The following is a 23,508-nucleotide window of genomic DNA, read 5'->3' on the forward strand; positions in this document are numbered from 1 at the left end:
GAAGAGGACGTCCAAGACAGTACTAAACTTGTCTGTAGTAGGGTGATGTGTCCCAAACAGCTTCTGGGTGGGGAAAACCCTTTCACAAACTCTTCTTACAAGGCTTCCAGTAATGCTAGAAAGGTTCTCTTAAACAAAACAGCATTATTTGCACTCCAGTAACTTCTAGAGACCCCAACAAACATCTGAACCTCATTGTGCTAGAGAGGTGTGTATTCAAAGATCTCAATGGGATGCCCATACATCTTTGAATAATGTGGCTGCTGAAATAAATAATTACCTTAAATATTTGAAAGAACGGAATTACAATATATGCTCCCCAGCTTCTTCTTTTCCATGGCCTTGGGATTCCCATTTTCAACCCTGGCCTTAACACCAGCTTTCAGTGATGTGACCAAGGCCACAGAATCTTTGTCTCTGTGTCCTTAGCTGTAGTACAGGCGTGATAGCTACTTCACAAGGTGCTGAGAATCCATTAAATATGAGATGCGTTAAGTATTGTCTAATGACCTCCCCCCAGTTCCAGCAACACATTGAACCCTATTTTGGAGCTTACGCTGCACCAACGAAGAGGACCCAGGGAACTAAAGACGGGTCAGCCTAACTTTGATAACTGGAAAGATACTGGAACAAATTAGGTTCTTACAAATTGATTAATAGAGGATAACAGGGTTACAAGGAATAGTCAACATAGATTTGTCAAGAACAAGTCATGCCAAACCAATCTAATTTCCTTCCTTGACAGGGTTACTGGCCTTGCGGATGGGGGTGGGAAGCAATAGACATGATTTACGTGGATTTTAGTAAAGCTTTTGACAGTCCCACATGACAGTCTCATAAGGAAACTAGGGGAATGTGGTCTCGATGAAGTTACTATAAAGTGGGTGCACAACTGGTTGGAAAACTGTACTCAAACAGTAGCTATCATTGGTTCCCTATCACACTGGGAGGGCATCTCTAGAGGGGGGTCAGTGTTGGGTCTGGTATTATTCAAGATTTTCATTAATGACTTGGATACTGGAGTGGAGAGTATTTTTATAACATTTTAGGATGGTTTGCAAGCACAATGCACGTCAAGATTAGAATTCAAAAGGACCTTGACAAATTAGAGAATTGGTCTGAACTCAACAAGATGAAACCCAAGTGAGACAAGTGCAACCTACTATACTTAGGAAGGAATAATCATCTGCACACCTACAAAATGGAGAATAACTGGCTAGGAGGGAGCACTGCTGAAAAGGAGCTGGGAGTTATAGTAGATCAAACTGAAAATGAATCCACAATGGGATGCAGTTGCAAAAAAGGCTAATGTCCTGCAGGTGTATCCATGTAAGACATGGGAGGGAATTGTCCTGCTCTATTCGGCACTGGTGAGACCTCAGCTGGAGTGCTGTGTCTAATTCCGAGTGCCACATTTTAGGAAAGCTTTGGATAAATTGGACAAAGTCCAGAGGAGAACAAAAAATGATAAAAAGGTTTTAAAAAAACCTTACCCATAGGAAAGGTTAAAAACAGGGCATGTTTAGTCGTGAGCAAAGACCACCGAGGAGGGACCTGATAACTCTTCAAATAAATTAAGGGCTGTTATAGAGAGGATGGTGATCAGTTGTACTCTATGACCATTGAAGATAGCACAAGAAGTAATGGGATTAATCTGCAGCAAGGAAAATTAAGGTTAGATATTAGGAAACACTTTCTAAGTAGAAGGGCAGTTAAATTCTGGAATAGGTTTCCAAAGGGAGGTTGTGGAATCCCCACCTTTGGAGGTTTAAGAACAGAATGGACAAACTCCTGTCAGGGATGGTCTAGATTTACTTCTTCCTGCCTCCACGCAGGGCACTAGATTTGATCACCTTTCAAAATCCCCTCCCGCCCTGCCTATCTGATCACATGAAAACCTAGTCCTACCTTGGTACCACCAGGACAAAAGCCTCTATTAGGACAAGGCCAGCATTCTAACTACTGTGCTGTTGGGACCCGATGCTGTGGAGATACCAAGCACCCTGCACAACAGGCTCACATGCCCCGTTGCAGGATCAGGCCCCTAGCATAGATAAAACCATGCGGAGGGGGAGGAGGGGAAAGGAGAGTTAGACTCCATAATGTAGAATATCCATCTCAGGCAGGTCTCAGACATCATGAATAATTTGCGCATGCTGTCTCCACTACGTTTCCGCTCTGTGGATAAATGCCTACATCTTGCTATTTAGTTGTGTGCACCACACTTCCATTAGTGGTTATGAGAGTTAAGAATGCAATTGCCCTACCAGAAAGAAAGACCAATGGTCCATTTACCTCGATATCCCGTCTCCAGCAGCAGTCAATGCTGAATGCTCCACAGGAAGGAGTAAAGGCCCCATAGCACATCTAAATCATGCGATACTATACCACAGCATTGGGAAAGGGGAAGAACTTCTCTTCCCAAATCCAGTGGGTGATCACTTTGTACTCTGCCACAGGAAGGTCGGGTTTTTCAACTGCCTAGCATAACCACAAATGTCTTATTTCAGCCCAGCATGAAGCATGCAAGACCAGGGGAAGGGTGAGAGATTCTTAGTTTATCTGGGTGTGGAATAAACTTCCAAAAAAGATTAGACAAATCCACGTTCTCAGCATTCCTAGATAAAGCTCTTCCATAAGGTTGCCAGGTATCCGATTCTGAACCAGAACGCCAGGACCCTGCACCCCAACCCCCTGCCCCATCCTGGAGTCCCCTCCCGCACCCCCTGCTGGAGCCCACACCCACCCCAATCCCCTGCCCAGCCCTGAGCCACCTCTGCACCCCAAACCCCTCATTCCTGGTCCCACCCCAGAGCCCACAAACTCACCCGGAGTCCTCACCACCCCCCGCATCCCAACCCCCTGCCCTAGCCCAGAGCCCTCTCCACACCCTGAACCCCTCATTTCTGGCCCCTCCTGCACCCCAACCCCCTGCCCGGAGCCCTCTCCTGCACCCCAAACCCCTCATCCCCAGCTGAATCCATCACCCCCCTCCCACACCCCAACCCTCTGCCCGGTTAAAGTGAATGAGGGTGGGGGCAGCAAGCAACAGAGAGATATGGGGGGGGTGGAGAGAGCAGGAGCAGAGCCTCAGAGAAGGGGCAGGGGTGTTTGGTTTTGTTCGATTAAGGAAGTTGGCAGTCCTACTCTTCCAGCCATTCAGAGCATCAGCCAACCTCCCTCGCATCCCCCCCAAAAAACCCACACTTATCCGAAGCAGAGATTTGTCACCTGAAAGAGGGAAGGTAGTCACTCTGGGGTTTTTAGCTACGGGCTTTGCTATTGCTACCCTATTTTATGTGGCAGGTTCTCAGGTACTATGGTGACGACTAGAAGGACAAGAACCTATAATTATAAGGTTTTGGGGTGGGGGGGGCACACTAATCAAGAAAATTGACTAAACACCTATAAAACTCATCTTAACAATTTAGCACTTCTAGAGGTACCAAAAACATTAAGATTAAGGGGTGTAAACATGGAGGAGGAGGAAGAATCATGCAAGGCAGAGCAAAGGGATATAGTCAGAAATAATGAGAGGTGAGAGAAGAGGCTAGCAAGCAAGAAAAGAAGTTTAGGCTAATGTCAGGAAAACCTTTCTAATAGGGTGATCAGCTAGGCAGTCAAAAAGTCTCCAAAGGGATGTGGAAGCCCCATTATTTGATATATTGAAGACAGACTGGACAATGCTCTGGAAAAATATAGATTTTAGGAAACAATCCTGCAGCAGTGATCCCGCCCACCAGGGTATGCATGAAATGACTGAACAGGTCTTCCCTGCCACACACACACACACACACACACACACACACACACACACACACACACACACATCTATAATTTAGATGGTCTATGAATATTAAATGAGAACATTTCTCCGGCTCTCTCAAAAATCACTATTGCCAATGGAAAAGCACGAATGCTCACAAGGCCACCGAGTAGCTGGACGATTTTCAAGTGTCATCATTGTCACCACAGTGATGTCATTTAAAATTGAATTTTTGTTGTAATCAAGGGTTTTTTTGGGCCTTTGTCTCTTTGTCAGCAGCCACCGTTACAGAGTTCTTGGCAGCAGATCCAAGTGCTGCCTTATTCAGGGATGGTGTTAACATCACAGACTTGCTTCAAGCCAAGAAAAGGTTGCTCTGTTTGTTTTTATAAATGCAATGCCAGCAATCCCTATTCCCCAGAAAGACAGTTTTTGAAGTTCCCTTTCACCCCAAAGCACTTGAGGTTTCGCCAGGGATGAAACCAGCCCTTACTGTTTGTACAAACAGGCAAAGTACAATGAATGTAATTGCGTTTTTCAGTGTGTATTTGCTAAGCTTCTTTGAGACCCCAGAAGAGCAATGAGATATGGCATAATTCACCTTTTGGTCACCAATTCAAATCCAGCCCAGGTCAGCAGTGACCTCAAGTCACAACCACCTGGGGGACATTCAGTATTATGTGTGAAGAAAGTCAATAGTCTCATTGTTGTTGTAATGGACGAGCATTCACAACCCCAAACCACTACCCATGACAAGGCCATGGAGACAAGTTCTCTCTCCCTCCAGAATAGGCGGCTTCCCCAAGCATATTAGGATAATTTGGGGTGGGAAGCTGGCAGTGACACTCTCCACGCTGAACTTCTCAGGAGGTTAGACTTTCATCCTCCAGGTCTGTTAACCTGGCATTTCTCAAACGCAGCTGGTTTGCATAAGTAACTGAATTTCCTCCCAATTAATTTAAAAACACCCCCAAAGAGAGCTTTAGCCATTTGAAATAGGTTCTTGAGAAACACAAGTTTACAGAAACTACTAATTGTTATTGAAATATGCAAAAAAGCCATACTAGCATACTTCAATTCTATACTGGCCACAACTCCTGTTGAATCTTCTCCTACGCCCTCCATGCACCTGACCTGCAGGCTTGTATAATTATTTATATGACCATAGCGCCTAGGGGTCTGGTCATGGAACAGGACTCCCCTGTGCTAGCTGCTGTACAAACAGAACAAAAGGACAGTCCCTGCCCCAAAGAGCTTACAACCAATGTATTACACAAGACAATAGATGGATACAAACAGTTGAGGGAATGTGACTGTAAGCACCCCTGTATTCACACCCTACACACTACTGCAATCGTGTTTGTACAAAAGATACCTTGTATGGTATCATTTGCCCTCCCCACAACTTGCCTCCTCCAAGAAAGATCCCATCCTCCTCTCCCCACCCCTTCCTGTCTGAATGGGAAGCTATACCACATTTTCCAGCAGTGAGAGCAATGGAGAAGTCCTGTGGTACTGGGGAGCTGGTCAGCCTGAATGGAAAAAACACAAGATGCTAGAGAGCAAATAAACTGGGAAGTAGGTCTTAAGAGAGCCAGCCATTGCATAAGCACAAGGGTCAAGAATAGAGCTGCTGGGAATTTTCCAAATAAATGTTTCTTCATTACAAGATGCTGATTAAAAACAGATTTCTTAGTCAGAATCGCAGAAGTGCAGGGCTGGAAGGGACCTCCAGAGATCATCTAGTCCAGCCCCTTGTACTGCGGCAGGACCAAGCATACTTAAACCATCTCAGACAGTATTTGTCTAGTCCAGGGGTCAGCAACCTTTCAGAAGTGATGTGCCGAGTCTTCATTTATTCACTCTAATTTAAGGTTTTGCGTGCCGGTAATACATGTTAACGTTTTTAGGAAGGTCTCTCTCTCTATAAGTCTATATAACTAAACTACTGTTGTATTGTAAAATAAACAAGGTTTTCAAAATGTTTAAGAAGCGTCATTTAAAAATTAAATTAAAATGTTGATCTTACGCCGCCGGCCAGCTCAGCCTGCTGCTAGTCTGGGGTTCTGTTCACCTAGGCCGGCAGCGGGCTGAGCGGGGCCTGCAGCCAGGACCCCGGCTGGCAAGGGTCCGGCAGCCAGAACCCCAGACCGGCAGCGGGCTGTGCGGGGCCAGCGGCCGGGACCCCAGACCGGCAGTGGGCTGAGCGGCTCAGCCCACTGCCACTCAGGGGTTCCATCTGCTGGCTCCTGCCAGCCAGGATCCCGGCTGCCGGACCCGCTCAGCCCGCTGCCGGTCTGGGGTCCTGGCCCTGCCCACATACAGTGGGTACCTACCTTCTCCCTGGTTCTGGCCCATTCTCTTCCTCTCTCTGCACTGAGCTGAGGGTGGGAGTGCACTGAGCACAGGGCTGGGTGTGAAGGGTCTGGCCAGGAGCTAGAATGTGGGAGGGGGCTCAGGGTTGGGACAGGAGGTTTGGGTGTGGGGCACTTACCTGGGCAGCTCCCATTTGGTGTGAGGGGTGCAGGTGGGAATGTGGGGAGGGGGGTGCAGGAGCTCCTGTGTGGTGCTCAGGGTGGGGGTGGGGATGTGGGGGGTGCAAGAGTCAGGATGAGTCAGGCCTGCTGAGGTAATCATGTTTAGTACCTGGGGACTGCAGCTCAAGGCCTGGTCTTAGAGTGAGGGAATCGTACAATTTCATGCCAGGAAAGGGAGGACAGCACGAGGCCTGAGACCTCAGAGCAGTGCACTCCACAGCCACTACAAAAAGTCACAGGTGCAATTAGCCCAAGAACTAGCGACAGCTAAAGGGAAAGACAAAGGAAGAGGGAAGGGACAGGAAATAGACATGGGTGAAATTTCCACAGTCAATTTTGGGGCAACCAAAGCTATTCACTAGTTCAGAAAACAGTTTCATGTTGGATTTTTCAGCTCAGCCATCAACACGGGGGGAAAAAAATCAGTTATTTGCACAGGTGTAGAACAAAAGGGCAGGGGGAGTGAAACTGAGGTGAAGAGACTGAAGGAGAGGGGGGAGGGCATTGGAGCAAACAGCCAGTCAGCATCGGGGAGAGAACATGTAGACAAAAATCTGTAGAAAATACACTAAACCTTTTGAATACTGTGACCTTTCAAAACCCAACATCCTGTCTGCTCTGCATGGACTTTAAGGAGCCTATAGCACATTTAGTAAGGTTATGTCTACACTGCGTCCCTTGCAGCAGCACAGCTGTGCCTCTACAGCCAGGCCGCTGTAAGGTACATGGTGTAGCCGCTCTTGGCCAGCAGGAGAGTGCTCCTGCCAGCAAAATAAAACCAGCCCCAACCAGGGGCGGAAGCTATGTCAGTGTGAGAGCGTCTCCCGCCACCATAGCGCTGTCCATGCCGGCGCCTGTTGTCATTAAAACTTCTGTTTGTCGGGAGGGGTTTTTTTTCACACCTCTAACACAAGTTTTACTGATAAAAGTGCAGTGTAGACACAGTCTAAGAGTAGGGGTTTGGGTCCTTGAGGACTAGTGGCCTTTCCTTCTCATTATTGTGCCCATGGGCTGCAACCCGCAAGGGGCTGCATTTCAGTGCTGTACCTGGGCAGACACTGCTTTCTTACACGAGAGGCGCTACAATTCCAATTCAGGAAGGTACTTTGAGATGACCCGCTTGCTTAAGCGCCTTCTTGAATCAGGGACTATATAACACTATTAGCAGCCACGAGCCTGTCATAAGTCTGGATTAATTAAAGCATGTGCCAGCTGTGGTTATTCTCCATGTCAAATTGTTTTCTCCATTTCCGTATCCAGGCTGTTCGTGTGGTTTTGTTGTTGCACCTTTCCACTTCCTCAGCAGCAAATTTAAAATTATTCATGGCAATGACTATGAGCCTACAAGTCAAAATGTCTGTTTCCACCGAGATAAGGAATCCGGATGAGGGAGTTCCATTTGCTAGCTACCTACAGTTTTGAAATCCTGTCTCCAAGCACAGATCTCCTGCCCAGGGAGCTGGGCAGAGTTTGCACTGCTAAAGAGCACCTCTGGCCCTACCATCAGTTTATTCTGAGTCAGGTGTAAAGCATTATCCCTCAGATGTTTAAATTCTCAGAGCAACACAGGAAGTCAAGCACTGCATGAAAAAGGATATGTATAAACAGTGAAAATGTGATTTAAGCCCCCTATTTAGACACATGCCTTTGATGTACAAGTGATTTAAAAAAAAAAAAAAAAAAGATACAACAGTTTGAAGGCATGTCAGCCATGTGTGCTTCCATGGATCTCTGAACTAGTGTCAGCGTAACACACCAGTGAAGGGGTATGTTACATGTTCCCCTCTGTGACAATTCACAGACATGAGTTACAGCTCCCATCTACAGATCCTTAACTCAAAAGGTAGCAGTTCATGCTTTTAGCTCTGTATGTCTCTGGTTTGCCAGCTGTCATAGGCATCCACTTTGATATTAAACAACACTTAGCACTGATATATCAATTAATGAATGTTAGGCAACTGTCACAATACACAATAGGCAGCTATTAAACCCATTTTACAGGTAGAAACACCAAGGCAAGGCAGTTAAGCAATTTTCCCCAACACCGCAGAGCTGCAATAAGAATACTGGAGTTTCTGGCTCCTTGTCCTATGCTCTATCTACTAGAGAAATACATGGTGGTAAAACAAGGACAGTGAGGAGATCAATGCTGTTAAGAAGAAAGAGGTCCTACAAATGAAACTGAAGGAGCAGGAGCACAGAGGCAGAATGAAAGAGTATGAGGCAGCAAGTGGAGGAAAGAAAAGGGATCACTAAGGAGAGAAGGGGTGAGCACGGTGAGGGAGAAGAAATGCAGGCAGGAAATGAGAGGTGTGAATTTCTTCAGTGGTATAATTTTGAGGTTATTATTTTAACATCAAGTAGTTGGGTAAAAAAATCCCTTTGTGCTCTATAAATAGATGCATTCAGGCCAAAATTATCCCACTGCCAAAACTAGCACTGGGAGACCTATAAATTACTGCAAAGCTATTACGAATAGTATCCAAATAGCCATTAAGCGTAACTGTTACTATTCCAGCCAACTGGCGGCATGAGGCCAATCAGATCAGTCACACCCCTGTTAAGTCACCAACAAGGTTTTTGTAAGCCCCCTGTTGCCAGGCAAAACACCCGGGGGGGGGAGGGTGCGGGTGAGAGAATTGTTGCACATGGCGGTGTGGGGGGAGACCAAGCTTTGTGAGGTGCTGAACAACCGCTGCTCACACTGAGCACCTGTAACTTCCCTGGTTCTCAGTGGATCTCAGCATTGGGCCAACAGGCATCCTTTCAGTGGACTTAATTTATGAGTGTTTGAGTGCTGTGCCCCAGACCACATTTCTGGATGGATGGCTGTATTGTACACAGTGGTGTTTTTCAGTCTCCCACACAGTACAACGTGCAAAGCTGCACAGAGTAGTTGGAGAAACCTTCCTGAGAACACTCACATCATATATCCTGCACTTATTTATTTAGCGTATGTGATTCGGTCAAGCCAAGCCACAGCGTTCTTATCAACAATGTTCAAGGCACGAAGACCTCCAGGAAGTTGAGTCATTTTGCAATCCTCACCAATGTATGTCATGCACTGAGCGGAGCACTCTGAATTTTGAGAAGATGAGAGAATTCAGGACATCACGTCTATACACCTAGGCACCTTCAGCAGGAAAAGCCATTGCTAGGAAGCTGGTCCTTGAGACTGGAGGCTTAATCGCTTATAATCACAACAGACCTTTTGCAGAACTCCTGTCAGGTTCATGGTTTGGGAAGTACTGATGCTGTATGACAGAAGTCAGAGGCCAAATATTTATAACACCCCAAGTGTTTTACAAGGGAACTTGATCCCTTCCTCCAGAGACCTTGCAGTCTAAGGGCTTGGCTACACTTGTGAGATAGAGCGCATTAAAGCAGCCCCGGGCGCCCTAGCTCACTACCCGTCCACACTGGCAAGGCACGTAGAGCACTCTGTCTCCGCAGCTACCTCGGTGAGTGGAATAACGTTTGCTGCGCCTTGGCTACAACACACGGGCATCAGTGAATGAGGTGTTGGGTTACTGCACTCTGATCAGTCTCCAGAAACGTCCCATAATCCCCATAAGTCAAGTGGCCACTCTTGTCATTGTTTTGAACTCCTGTAGGAATGCGGAAATGCCCTTTCAAAGCTCCATTTCTAACAGCCAGCATGCAAGCCATTAGCGTGGAATGCTGTGAGAGAGAGAGGCGGGGTGGGGGGGTCTGCTGCTGTCTGAACTTACAAGATAGCATGCTGACATGCTCTCAGCCCCCCAAAACCCCACTCTCCCCCCACATACACACAACACACTCCCTGTCACACTCCACCCCATCCCCATTTGAAAAGCATGTTGCAGTCACTTGCATGCTGGGATAGCTGCCCATAATGCACCGCTCCCAATGCCGCTGCAAGTGCCGCAAATGTGGCCATGCCAGTGCGCAAGCAGCTGTCACTGTGGACAGACTGCAGCGCTTTCCCTACCGCGCTCTCCGAAGGCGGGTTTAATTCACAGCGCTCTACATCTGCAAGTGTAGCCATGCCCTGAAAAGAAAAGAAACAAGGCACAGGAAAACAACAAGAGGGGGGGAGGAGGAAGAAAGAAAGGAGGACAAGATAACAGGATTGTTAACTAGGTAGTTAGACATGCATCTTCATGGTAAAAGCAACCTATCAAGCAATAAGGAACAGCCTTCACCTCAATAACCTAGAAACAAGTCAAGGCAGACAATTCCACAAATGCACATTTTAGGCTTTGTCTACACTGGCAACTGAACAACAAAACTTTTGTCATCCCGAGGTGTTAAAAAAAAAAAAAAAAAAAACACCCCCCCGAAAGACAAAAGTTTTGCTGACAAAAAGTGCCGGTGTGAACAGCACTGTGTCAGGCAGGAGCGCTCTCCTGCCAACAAAGCTACCGCCGCTCGTTGGGGGTGGAAGTTTTGTGTCATCGGGAGAGCTCTCTCCCGCCGACAAACAGCAGCTACGCTGCACACCTTTTAGCAGCATGGCTGTAGCAGCACAGTCGTGTCACTAAAAAGGTGCGTAGTGTAGACAAAGCCTTAGCAAGTTGCATGGCTCATATATTTTTCTGCTCAGTTATTTGCTTGCAGAGGCTGTCACCTGGAGCAGCAATTCATAGATTCCAACACCAGAAGAAACCATCATCTCGTCTGACCGCCTGTATAACACAAGCCACAGAACTTGCCCAAATTAATCCCAGGAGAAGATCTTTTAGAACAACATCCCATCTTGATTTAAAAAGTGCCAAGATGGAGAATCCACCACAAACCTTGATAAATTGTTCCAATGGTTAATTGCCCTCACTGTCAAAAGTTTACACTTTATGTCCAGTCTGAATTTATCTAGCTTCAATTTCCAGCCACAGGATCTAGTTATACCTTTCCCTGCTAGACTAAAGAGCCCATTATTAAATATCTGTTTTCCAGGTAGATACTTATAGACTGTAATCAAGCCACCCCTTAACTTTCTCTTTGTTAAGCTAAATAGGTTGAGCTCCTAGTCTATCCTTTAATCATTCTCGTGGCTCTTCTCTGAACCCCCTCCTATTTATCAACATCCTTCTTGAATTGTTGGCACCAGAACTGGACACAGGATTCCAGCAGTGGTCGCACCAGTGCCAAATACAGAGGTAAAGTAACCCCTATACACCTATTTGTACCCCCCTGTTTATGCATCCCAGGATCACATTGGCTTTTCTTTTCTTTTTTTAACCCACAGTATCACATTGTGAGCTCTCATTCTGCTGCTTATGCACCACAACCTCCAAATCTTTTTTAGAGTCGCTGCTTCCCAGGATAGAGTCTTCTGTTTAACATCCTCCAGAGATATTAGTGGAATGGAAAGAGTTACCATCACCTTACAATGAGACTTTAACATCTGTTTCCTGCCCCCCAAATACATAAATAATTTATTGAATACTTCTGCCTTTTCTGTATTATTATTTATAATTCTAGCATTTCAATTTAGTAATGGACCAATACCATTGACAGGATTCTTTTTGTTCCTAATACATTTAAAAAACTTCTGGTCTTAACTCTGCTGGTCACAGGTTTCTCCTTGTGTCCCCTTGCTTCCCTTATCAATTTTCTACAATTCCTAACTTCTGATTTATAGTTATTACTATGAGCATCTCAACCCTGGAACTCTTTCTGCTTATTCGCAGAGAACTCCATGCTCTCATTTCCAGCTGCTAAAATGCATTCACCAATAACTAAATATTACTTTTTCCATGTAAGAAATTGCTGTGGTTGCCACAAGGCTGTTACACAATTGTAAACAGGAGGGGAACTGGGCTGGGAAATGGCAACTGATCTGGGGAGGCTGAGCCAAAGATCCTCTTTTAAAACGCAATCCATCCTATAAGAAGGGTGATGACCCCTGTTGTGCAGGCTCTAGCTTATTTTGGGAAGTAACTTCGGTTTGATATGGCTACTTACTGTTTTCATCTTCGTAGAATCACCTAGGTCAACCCCAGTGAGTTTACCTCATGGTAAAAATTAAAGAGCCTTGTCTTCATTGTATTTTTACCTCAGGATAGCTCACACACATTGATTGCCCCAAGGTTAAAAAAAAAAAAAAAAAAAAAAAAAAAAGCAGTGAAGACAATCTGTCAGCCTGTTTTCCCTTACTTTTAGGAATAATTCAGACCCTACAATTGCAGAAAGACAAAACCATCCAGATGCCCACCTCTGCGAGAAATGTGCACTTTAATAACAGAGCAATCACCCCACTCAGTTATATTAGCAATTCAAATGGAAAATATTGAACTACAATCTGGAAATATTCATGCAGCATCCAAAGCAAAACAGCAGAGCATGTTGTGAATTTCTCCAAGGTCTGTTTAATAGGAGTTAACAGACCTCCTGTGCTCGTAAATTCCTCCGACATACCATTTTTTATTAATGCTATTTGATAGGAAGAAGACACCATCCCAGAGCTGTGCAAAGAGCCCAGCAGCACACCCCTTTGTGAGCAAAAATACTCCCCAAAAATAAACCAAAATATACTTAGAGCAGCACATAAAGGCCTTACCATACACTTCCTCCACAGTAAAGTTAACCAGATGAACGGTGGAGACAACCCCCTACACTTTTGCAAAGAGCTAGGAAGCATATTAGAGGGTGTATATATATATGCAGTTGCCTCCCCAAATCGCTTCCTACCAGTATCCCTCTTCACACAGGGTAAAGAACTGAACGCAAAAATAAAGAGTCACCAGTCCCTCCTTTGCAGGCTAGGTAAGGACCTGTGGCACCCTTTTCCAGGTCAGCTACCGTCCTGTCTGCCTACAGCTGCGCTACCCTGCTTCCCCTTTTTAAGCTCACCCTCCAGCTTGCACAGGCTTTGCAGGTGCAGCGGGGCAGGGCCACGGGGGCCCAGAGCAACTCCTTAACCTCTTCTTCTCTGGCATGGGGTTTGTGTACCCCATCATACGCTCATTTCCAGAGCATCTCACAGCCTTTGACATATTTATCCTCACAACACTCCTCTCCCCTGTAAGGACGGCAAGGCTATTATCCCCATTTTACAGACTGGGAACAGAGGCAAACAACAACTAAGTGACTTGCCCAGGGACACAGAGGAAGTCTGCAGCAGAGCAGGGAATTGAGCCCAGGTCTTCCAAGTCCCACTCCGGTACCTTAACTAAGCGATGTTCCCGTTAAGCCTTGCGTCCTTCAAGAGAGCAATATTGGGTTCTGTGCCATCTCCTTCATGGCAGGATTTCATAGCAGAATTAGTCTTTATGCCGGCTGGCTTGTTGGGGGGCAAGGGTGGAACAAAGCCACTCAATTTATCAGTTAGGGCCTGATCATGCTATTGACTAAAGTCAATAGGAGTAGGGGCAGGCCCTAATGTGGCCAACAATCCCCAGTAATTCAGATCTAGCTGACGTCCCAAACCTGTAGGGAGTACAGCCCATGAAAAGAAGTGAGCAGCGGCCAATTCTTGCAGTTTCCCCTTTATAAATTACTGGTGGCATCCCAGGCTACCTAAAATTCATTCCAGAGTAAAAGTAACATCTATTTTCATCAGAATTATTTGAAGAAGAGACCTAAAAATCTCCAGTAAGTTAAAAAACAGAATCCCCTTCTCCTACCCTCCAACAGTTTGCTCCTAGGCTCGCTTACCCCCTTATTAGCCCAACAACATGCGAATGTCAAAACTGAATTAGGATCACTTGAATGCTGACAGTGTAACAACAGACAGTAAACATGCACGCTCATCAGATTATCTCAAGGTGTTTACAAAAGTTTGATATGACCCTCCCCACTTCTCATTATAACTGTACCTGAGCACCTCACAATCTTTAATGTATTTATCTTCACAACACCCCTGTGAGTGCTTATCCCCATTGTACAGATGAGGACTGGAGGCACAGAAAGACTGACCTAAGTGAACATAAGAACAGCCATAGTGGGTCAGACCAATGATCCATCTAGCCACTTCCAACAGTGGCCAATGCCAAGTGCTTCAGAGGGAATGATCATCCAGGTAATCATCGACTGATCCTCCCCTGTCGTCCACTCCCAGCTTCTGGCATTCAGCGGTATAGGGAAACCCAGAGCATGGGGTTGCATCTCTGACCGTACACCTTCTTGCTTCATTTTCCACTTCTGCAAGGAGGACTCACACAATTTCCAGCAGATAAACAGAGGATTTAATTATCTATCTGTATTGTTAAGAGAAGGTTAAACAGCTGCAGAGATGCTTGTAAATGTTAAGAGTAGCTGTATTTGAAGGTTACAGTACACGCTCGCTTCCATTAGAAACTCCATTTGTCAGTAGTTCATAACGTAAGGTGGCTGGACATGGGAATGATTCTGATAGAAAAGAATAAGCCATTTATAAGCAGGCTGTGCGCACACGAAAGCCACAGCCTGTAAGGTTATGCAAGAAACTTGTCTGTCTACGCTTTGATGAAAGGAAGGACTGGGGACTGCAAAGTTAATTAAATTTTATACACAGCCACTATGGCAGAGGTGGGCAAACTACGGCCCGCGGGGCCGTCCTGCCCGGCCCCTGAGCTCCCGGCCGGCCCCGGCCCCTCCCCTGCTGTCCCCTCTCCCCTGCAGCCTCAGCTCACTGTGCAGGCAGCACGTCAGGCCGGGCGGCGCGGCTCAGGGGCAGATTTAACAGTGAACACAGGGTGCCCTGGCATGGGGCCCCCCAACAACAGGGGGCCCCAGGGCCGGGCAGTTGGGCAGGTCAGCACCGGCGCACCCCCCGCGGGGAGGAGGGGCTGCACTGCGGGGGCAGGGGAGCAGGCAGGCGGTGTGGGTGGCAGGAGTGCGGGGAATGCGGCCGGAGGACTCAGGAGGAGCACTGGGCGGCCGCGCAGCCGGCCGGAGAAAAGCAGAGCTTTGAAGGGGAAACCGCCACTTCTCTCCGGTTGCCCCTGCTCTTCTTAGTCCTCTGCCCATGTTCGCAGGGCCACATTCCGAAAGGGGATGGGGGAGTCCCAGGGGGGCGGTTAGGGGCAGGGGGTCCCAGAAGGGGGCGGTCAGAGGACAGGGAGGGGAGGTTGGAGAGGGGGTGGGGTCCCGGGGGGCAGTTAGGGGGAGGGGGTCCTGGGAGGGGGCGGTCAGGGGACAGGGAGGGGAGGTTGGAGAGGGGGTGGGGTCCCGGGGGGCAGTTAGGGGCAAGGGGTCCTGGGAGGGGGCGGTCAGGGGACAGGGAGCGGGGGGTTGGATGGGTCGGGAGTTCTGAGGGGGGCAGTCAGGGGGCAGGAAGTGGGAGGGGGCGGAGGGCAGGCTGTTTGGGGAGGCACAGCCTTCCCTACCTGGCGCTCCATACCGTTTCGCAACCCCGATGTGCCCCCGGGCCAAAAAGTTTGCCCACCCCTGCACTATGGAGTTCCAAAGGACTACTTCCACTGTAGAAAAATGTTAGCAGTCGAGCGGGTGGCTATTGCTTGATCTATGATGAAATGCGTTTTGTTTAAGAAAAAAATATAGATGTCTTTTACTCAGCGATGAAAATTTGAAGCATTATAAACCAATTCAAGCTGCTGCCTAGCACAAAGTGAAGCTTACGCAAAACCACACACTTATGCTGCAACACTACTACTCTTAAGGCACTAACAAATGCTCTTTCCTATCCTCCCACTGTGGTACTGGGAACTGTACCTTTGTGTGTTTTAGCTTCCCAGACAGGAAGTCTAGAGGAGGGGCAATGCAGAAACCCATGTCCTGTTATGCAGACGCAGTAGGAATTTAGTCACTGAATACAGAGGTTCTCTTTCAAGTACTGCGGGCCCAGAGTAATTATTGAATACCACACCCTCTTCCCCACCATCTTCACCTCTGAACATGTAGTGATGGTATTACAGGGTGTTCCGTGTTTGCTTTAAGACTCTGACATGTTCTCCTTGCAGTCTGCAATCCCCCCCATCCCTTTCATCCATGAGGAATTAGGACTCTGTCTTGAATGTTACCTTATCCCAGCAAGAGGTTTTTCCTACACCTAGCTCTCATCTTTATTATAACCGGAGGTGGTAGAATGAATCACCTTCGGAGTGTCTGCATCATTTGCACTAAGAGGGCACAGAAGTAAAAAAATCCTGCATTCGTTGGAGAGAAAGTCCCAAGTCTACACAGTTCTTCCATAGAGCGGACGCAAGAGTCAGGTTCTAGTGAAATAAGACTGGTTTGTGGCGTTCAGAGCACAAGTTGTTTTCCCAGTCCACACCTACCCCAGTGCTTTGCAAACTTGTTTGTTAAAACAGCCTTCTTAAGATAAGGCAGAACACATATAAATAGTTCTCCGTAGACACATCAGAACTGATCAAAATCTCTGCTAAAAGAAATGGCTAGTGGAACAAAATAGAGAAGCATTCAAGTCCCAATACTCAAACAAGACCTCACGTGCCCCGGAGTTCCTGAGCTAGAGGTCTTTACAAATCCCATGTTATCATGACACTTATATAGCGCATCTTGCCTCATCCTTAAGCGCTTTAAAAACTCGCTCATCCACGTAGAGGAAGAATTGCTTTGCCCACCACATAAAATGCAGAACAATGGAAGTATGGCAGGGAGAGGGGGTTAGAAAAAATTGATCAAACACGTCATACTTCTGTGGCACCTTCCATCAGAGATCCCAGAGTGCTGCACAGACATGGGTGAACAGGGCTCAAGCCAATGCCCATTCATGGGAGTCTTTCATTGACTTCAGTGGGCTTTGAATCAGGGCCTAAATCCTCAACAGCCCCCTTCAATTTTAGGCTGGGATACAGAGCATGGCTTGCCCAAGCAGGGCTGGCTCCAGGCACCAGCTTGTCAAGCAGGTGCTTGGGGCGGCCGCTCCGGAGAGGGGCGGCACGTCCAGGTATTTGGCGGCAATTCGGCGGACGGTCCCTCACTCCGCCTGGGAGCGAAGGACCTCCCGCCGAATTGCCGCCCCAGATCGCGATCGCGGCTTTTTGTTTTGTTTTGTTTTTTGTTTTGGCTGCTTGGGGCGGCCCAAACCCTGGAGCCGGCCCTGTGCCCAAGCCCATGTTGTGCTAGAGCCAAGACACCAGATCCACCAATATGCAATCTCCCGCTCTCAAGCCCCAGTACCCCAAGAACCACCACTGCCAACAAGGAAGGGTCTTGTCCCAATGGACCACACATGCCAGAGAACCTTGCCTGTTGGTGCTGCCAGCTCCAACTCCTAATGTCTTTTCATCAGAAGACCACCAGTCGCCCCTGACATTCCCAACTCCAACTGTGCATCACTCATCATTCACATCTGACACCTCACGTCTCTCCTTCCTCTGTCAAAACCTAACATTAAATTACTTTGCTTAGAAAGGGGTTGGTAGATCTAAGTCATTGCTATCAATACATCCTTGATTTTACGCTGCAGTGCTGATGCAGGGATAGAAAGAGGGCTGGACATTACATTAGAAAGAGTTATGAAGCTTGGTTACAGTCAATAAAGAGTGAGAACTTGATCTAATTATAGTTAAGGATTTTTGAAAAGTCTAGCGATTTAGATGTGATGCGGATATAAGCCAACCTCTTTCAGGGGAGGAGGCGAATGAGGAAGGCACACGAGGGGACATTAGGGAGAACTTACTCCATAACTAAAGTACAATGTTTCTTGCAGCTTCCTCTGAAGCCTCTGGGACTGACAGTTCCTAGGTCTCCACTCACCCATTTCCATTCAAGTTTTTCAGTTTGTTATTTCAAAACCCAGTCAGTCACTTAAAAATACTGCATTACTGGCATTAAAAGTAAACGTCTCAGCCCAAACCTTCTCCTTGGCGCAAATATTTTGCTATTTAACTGGCATTAAACTTGACGAGGCATGAGGCAGAATAAAATCCAGCTGCTATTTTGATTCTATAGAACCGATAGTCAAGGAAACATTTTAGTCAGTGCTCGTGTAGCACCCTTCATCTGAGGGCTTAGCTACACTTGCAGCTGTAGAGGCTTTAAGTTAAACCAGCCTTCGGAGAGCGCAGTAGGGAAAGCACCAGTAGCGTAGCTAGGGGGGGTTCAGGGGAAGCAGCTGCTTCCCCTCAGTACATTTTTCAAAAGCGGCCCCTGCCGGGCCGCCGCTGGGGTCCTGCAGGCAAGTGGGGGGGCAGCACGGTCGGACTCCGGAGGAGCCATTGGAGCAGGCGGCAGGCGCGGCCAGCCGGGCTCCTCGGCCATCGCGCCCCACGCTCAGCGCGGCCCCAACATCGCCGCCGCGGCCGCCTCCTGCGACGGCTCAGGGCTCGGCGGCCGAGCGCTCTGCAGCTGGCGGGCAGATCCCCTCTCCCCGGCAGCTTCCTGCTTCTGGGCCGAGGGAAGCAGGAAGCTGCCGGGGAGAGGGGATCTGCCCGCCAGCTGCAGAGCGCTCAGCACGGCCGCCTCCTGCGGCGGCTCAGGGCTCGGCGGCTGAGCATGGGGCGCGATGGCCAAGGAGTCCGGCCGCTTCACTCCTCCGGCCGAGCCCGCTGCCCCCCAAATGGCTCCTCCGTAGTCCGGCCGTGCTGCCCCCCCCTTGCCTGCAGGAGCCCAGCGGCGGCCCGGCAGGCTCCGCTTTTGAAAAAATTGCTGGGCTGCCTGGGCGAGGGAACCAGGAATCTGCCGGGGAGAGGGGATCTGCCCGCCAGCTGCTGCCCGCCCCACTGCTCCACTCCCCCCAGCCCCCGGGAGAAGCGAGCAGCGCCCGCCCGCCACCCCTTCCCCCGCGCCTGCCCTCCCCCAAGCCCCTCCGAGGGGGAGCGCAGCATGGCTGCAGCGTGGCCGGAGGAGCCGGGGGGGGGGGGAGCGGAGCAGCCAGAGGAGGAGCCAAGGGCGGGCGCCTTATTTATGGTTGCGCCCCCTGCACTGAGAAGCTGGCTACGCCACTGGAAAGCGCTCCAGTCTGTCCACACTGACAGCTGAAAGTGCACTGGCGTGGCCACATTTACAGCACTTGCAGCTGCATTGGGAGCAGTGCATTATGGGCAGCTATCCCAGCATTCAAGTGGTTGCAACGTGCTTTTCAAATAGGGGGGTGGGGTGGAGTGTGACGGAGTGGGGGGGGAGGAGAGTGGGTTTTTGGGGTGCTGAGAGTGTGTCAGCACGCTGTCTTGTAAGTTCAGACCCCCCTCCGTCCCCCGCCTCTCTCTCTCACTCACTCAAAGCAAACATTAGCTGTTTGTTTTTTTCCTCAGACCAGATAAGCAGCCGGCACTCCAAAACGGAGCTTTGAAAGGGCACTTCCGCATCCCGAGTTCACAACAAAGACAAGAGAGGTCACTTCAGTTAAGGGGATTATGGGACGTTTCCGGAGGTCAATTAGAGCATTGTAACGTTACTTCTTGTTTACACTGGCACTGAAGCGTCTCACCCAATACGCAACAGCTGTTAATCCTCTCGGGGAGGTGGAGTACCAGGAGCGCTCCAGCCAGGGAGTCAGAGCACTCTACGTGTCTTGCCAGTGTGGACGGGGAGTAAGGTAAAGCACTCTGTGGCCTGGTCTACACTACGACTTTAATTCGGATTTAGCTGCTTTAATTCGAATTAACGCTTGACCCATCCACACAACGAAGCCATTTAATTCGAATTAAAGAGCCCTTTAATTCGATTTCTGTACTCCTCCTCGACGAGAGGAGTAGCATCAAAATCGGTATTGTTAATCCGAATTAAGGTTAGTGTGGCCGCAATTCGATGTTATTGGCAATTAGATGTTATTGGCTACCCACAATGCAACGCTCTGGAAATCGATGCTACTACGGTAGCTTGGACGCACACCACCAAATTAATGGTGCCTAGTGTGGCCGAATACATTCAAATTTATAAAATCGGTTTCCTAAATTCGAATTATATAAATTCGGATTAATCCTGTAGTGTAGACATACCCTGAGAGGCTTTATTGCAGTATAACGTGCAAGTGTAGCGAAGGCCTAAGATGAGTACTAGAGCATTTTACAACAGAATATACAGGATCCACCACTGAGACAGCGACTTCTGGAGTAGAATGAAGCATCTGTCCAAAGTAATGTTAAAGTTTTAGGACAGAAAGCAGAGACTTGGTGAATATAAACCCGAATAGAATCTCAATAAGCACAATGCTGTTCCCAAGCTGTGATTTTGGCAAGAGGCTAGCATCAACATGCCTAGTCTTGCACCGAGTACCATGGGATCGTCTTAGAGACACCTCTAGCTCGCCAAGGAACGGTTCACTGCCAGTACCAAGGAAGGCATTCCACCAACAAAGGGCATGGCTACACTCGAAACTCCAAAGCGCTGCTTTGAAGTGCGAGTGTGGTCGCAGCGCCAGCGCTGGGAGAGAGCTCTCCCAGTGCTGCAGGTACTCCACCTCCACGAGGGGATTAGCTTACAGTGCTGGAGCACTGTTTACACTGGCACTTTACAGCGCTGTAACTTGCTGCGCTCAGGGGGATGTTTTTTCACACCCCTGAGCGAGAAAGTTGCAGCGCTGTAAAGCGCCAGTGTAGCCATAGCCTAAAAATGACCACATTGCATGGGAGACCTCCAAAGAGCAGAACCAGGTACAGTGCTGGCCCCACCCACTTAATCTACAGCCAGACACGGTGTGGTCTGTAGATTTGACAAAGGTAGCCATTATCGGTAGTGTTTTTACAGCATCTTGTTACAGGTTTTGACTGTAACCCCACTTCATTAGAGTATTTGATAGTTTATCCCAATACACAGACCACATATTCGATTCCTTTTCTAGTTCTTAAAAAAAAAAAAAAAAAAACCACAGACTCTACTAACCTCATTTCCCTAGCAATTTTAGATGGGGGTCTCTCTGAAGTGAGGACTAGTCCAGAGCATGCAATATTTGAGATCATTTTACAGAATTAACTTTGGAAACTGGTGGGGGGAAAAAAAAAAAGCAATCCCTCATCCTCCCCACTCCCACTGGCTGATACCTGCAAACGTATTGGTCACCAGGGGTCACAAAAAACAATGACACATTGAAATGTTCTTCCTGGAAGTTGAGCGGCCCCGTAAGTAATTGTGTCCTGGAACTAAAAACAAAGCTGCAATGCACGTGAGAGGCTGAGCAAAGTTCCAGGCATGATGACAGAATCCAAAAGGTCAGAGATGAGATATCACATATTTGATATTTGGCCTAACCCCTGCTACAAAGCTACACCTCACATGTTTCCATCCACCACAGTATGTTTATCTTGCCTGCCTCCTAAACAGCTATTTATTTCTTGAAGATATAAACCTCTCTTGCTAGAATTAAATTTGCTTATAGAGCAGCGTGAAATCAGTCAGAATTCCAGTTACCAAATTCCTAGGTAAAAAGACACTGAAGTTACTGCAAATATTTTCCATTGATGCAAGATATTAGCTGCTGTTTTCCGAAACTATGTGGTATTTACATAAGAGGGATTTCACAATATTCATTACCCTAAGTATACGTAACTTTATTTGTTATGCTGCAATTTAACCTGATTATTCTGTTTATCCTTTTCCACTCATTATATTTCATCATTTGGCAAGCATTCACTTATGATAGAGATTTTCAAAAGGGACCTAAAAGGGTGTTAAGTGTGTAATTCCCATCAACTTTCTTTGGGATTTGAATACTTAACTCTTAGGTGCCTTTGAATCCCGTAGATCCGGTGACTGAAGAATATCCAATGTATCTAAAAATCCCAATGGCCATAATTTTCAACTGCAGGCCTCTTATTTGTGTGCTCCCATATGAAGTTTTAAGTCATGTGTTTACTGAAACTGAAGTCTATGGATCAGCAGTGACCAAGTTACTGGTCACGATTCATCACTCACCAAAATGATGAAGTGTGACTATCCAGTCGCAGAACAGAATGATCATGTTAACTGCTATTACACATGTTAAAAATAATATAATATATGGAGATATACCTATCTCATAGAACTGGAAGGGACCCTGAAAGGTCATCGAGTCCAGCCCCCTTGCCTTCACTAGCAGGACCAAGTACTGATTTTGCCCCAGAACCCTAAGTGGCCCCCTCAAGGATTGAACTCACAACTCTGGGTTTAGCAGGCCAATGCTCAAGCCACTGACCTATCCCTCCCCCCTTCAGGTTAATGAATGCTGTTAAGTCTCTTAAATATGCCGATTGTTGCTGGTTTGTTTGTTCTTTAAACCAGTCTCTTCCAACAATGCAAAATATCTGCAATGAAGTCCATGTCTCCTTTCCCTGAGATCTCCCCCTCTTCTGTGAACAGGAATTCTGAAAGGTGATTCGATCAAACCAAGCTTTCACTAAAATACAGCAGGTTTCTAAAAGGAGCTCAAGCTTTGCACTTGAGCAAGGGATGGTAATGGCATAGTTATAAATACATCTGATGCCCACAAAGATCTCCTCCAACATTCCCACATCTCATCTTTCTGACGTGCCACCTATCTGATCCAACACATAGGTATTTCTTTACACATAGCGAACACCAAGCTTCCGGAATGTGACCTCATTCCAGCATCTCAGCACCACAGAAGAGAAAGTAGTCTAGTCCTGTTCCGGGAGGAAGGAAGAGATCTAAGTATTGGTTCAGAGAACTGCCACGCTTCTGCCTCCAACTTAAATATTCCAGTTACACTATAGGGGAAGAACAATACTATTGCTTGCTCAGACAGGGGTTCTGCAGCAGAGCTGGCTTTCAAGGGCCTCTCTATTCTGCCAAACCTTCTGCGCCTGTGGATCATGCAACATGACACACCCAACTAGGGCACCAACACTCTCTGAAGATGGGGCTAAACAGTTTTAATCATGTCACTGGAGTGTCATAGACCCTGTAAAAGTCAGGGTTACAACCACCAACGTGATTTAGTTTAGTATATTAGAGAGGACTAAAGTGGCACATAACACAGGCAGGTTCTTTCTCCCTCTGTGGTAAAGTTAGTGCTCGTGAAAGGTTCTGACTGAGAGCCCTGGAGAAAAGACGGTTACTCACCGTTGTAACTGTTGTTCTTCGAGATGTGTTGCTCATATCCATTCCAGTCAGGTGTGCGCGCGCCGCGTGCACGATCGTCGGAAAACTTTTACCCTAGCAACACCCGGTGGGTCGGCTGTGGAGCCCCCTGGAGTGGCGCCCTCATGGCGCCGGATATATACCGCAGCCGACCCAGCGCCCCCTCAGTTCCTTCTTGCCGGCTACTCCGACAGTGGGGAAGGGGGGCGGGTTTGGAATGGATATGAGCAACACATCTCGAAGAACAACAGTTACAATGGTGAGTAACCGTCTTTTCTTCTTCGAGTGCTTGCTCATATC

This window comes from Emys orbicularis, chromosome 1 (assembly GCF_028017835.1).
Source record: "Emys orbicularis isolate rEmyOrb1 chromosome 1, rEmyOrb1.hap1, whole genome shotgun sequence".
In the NCBI taxonomy this organism is placed as follows: domain Eukaryota; kingdom Metazoa; phylum Chordata; order Testudines; family Emydidae; genus Emys; species Emys orbicularis.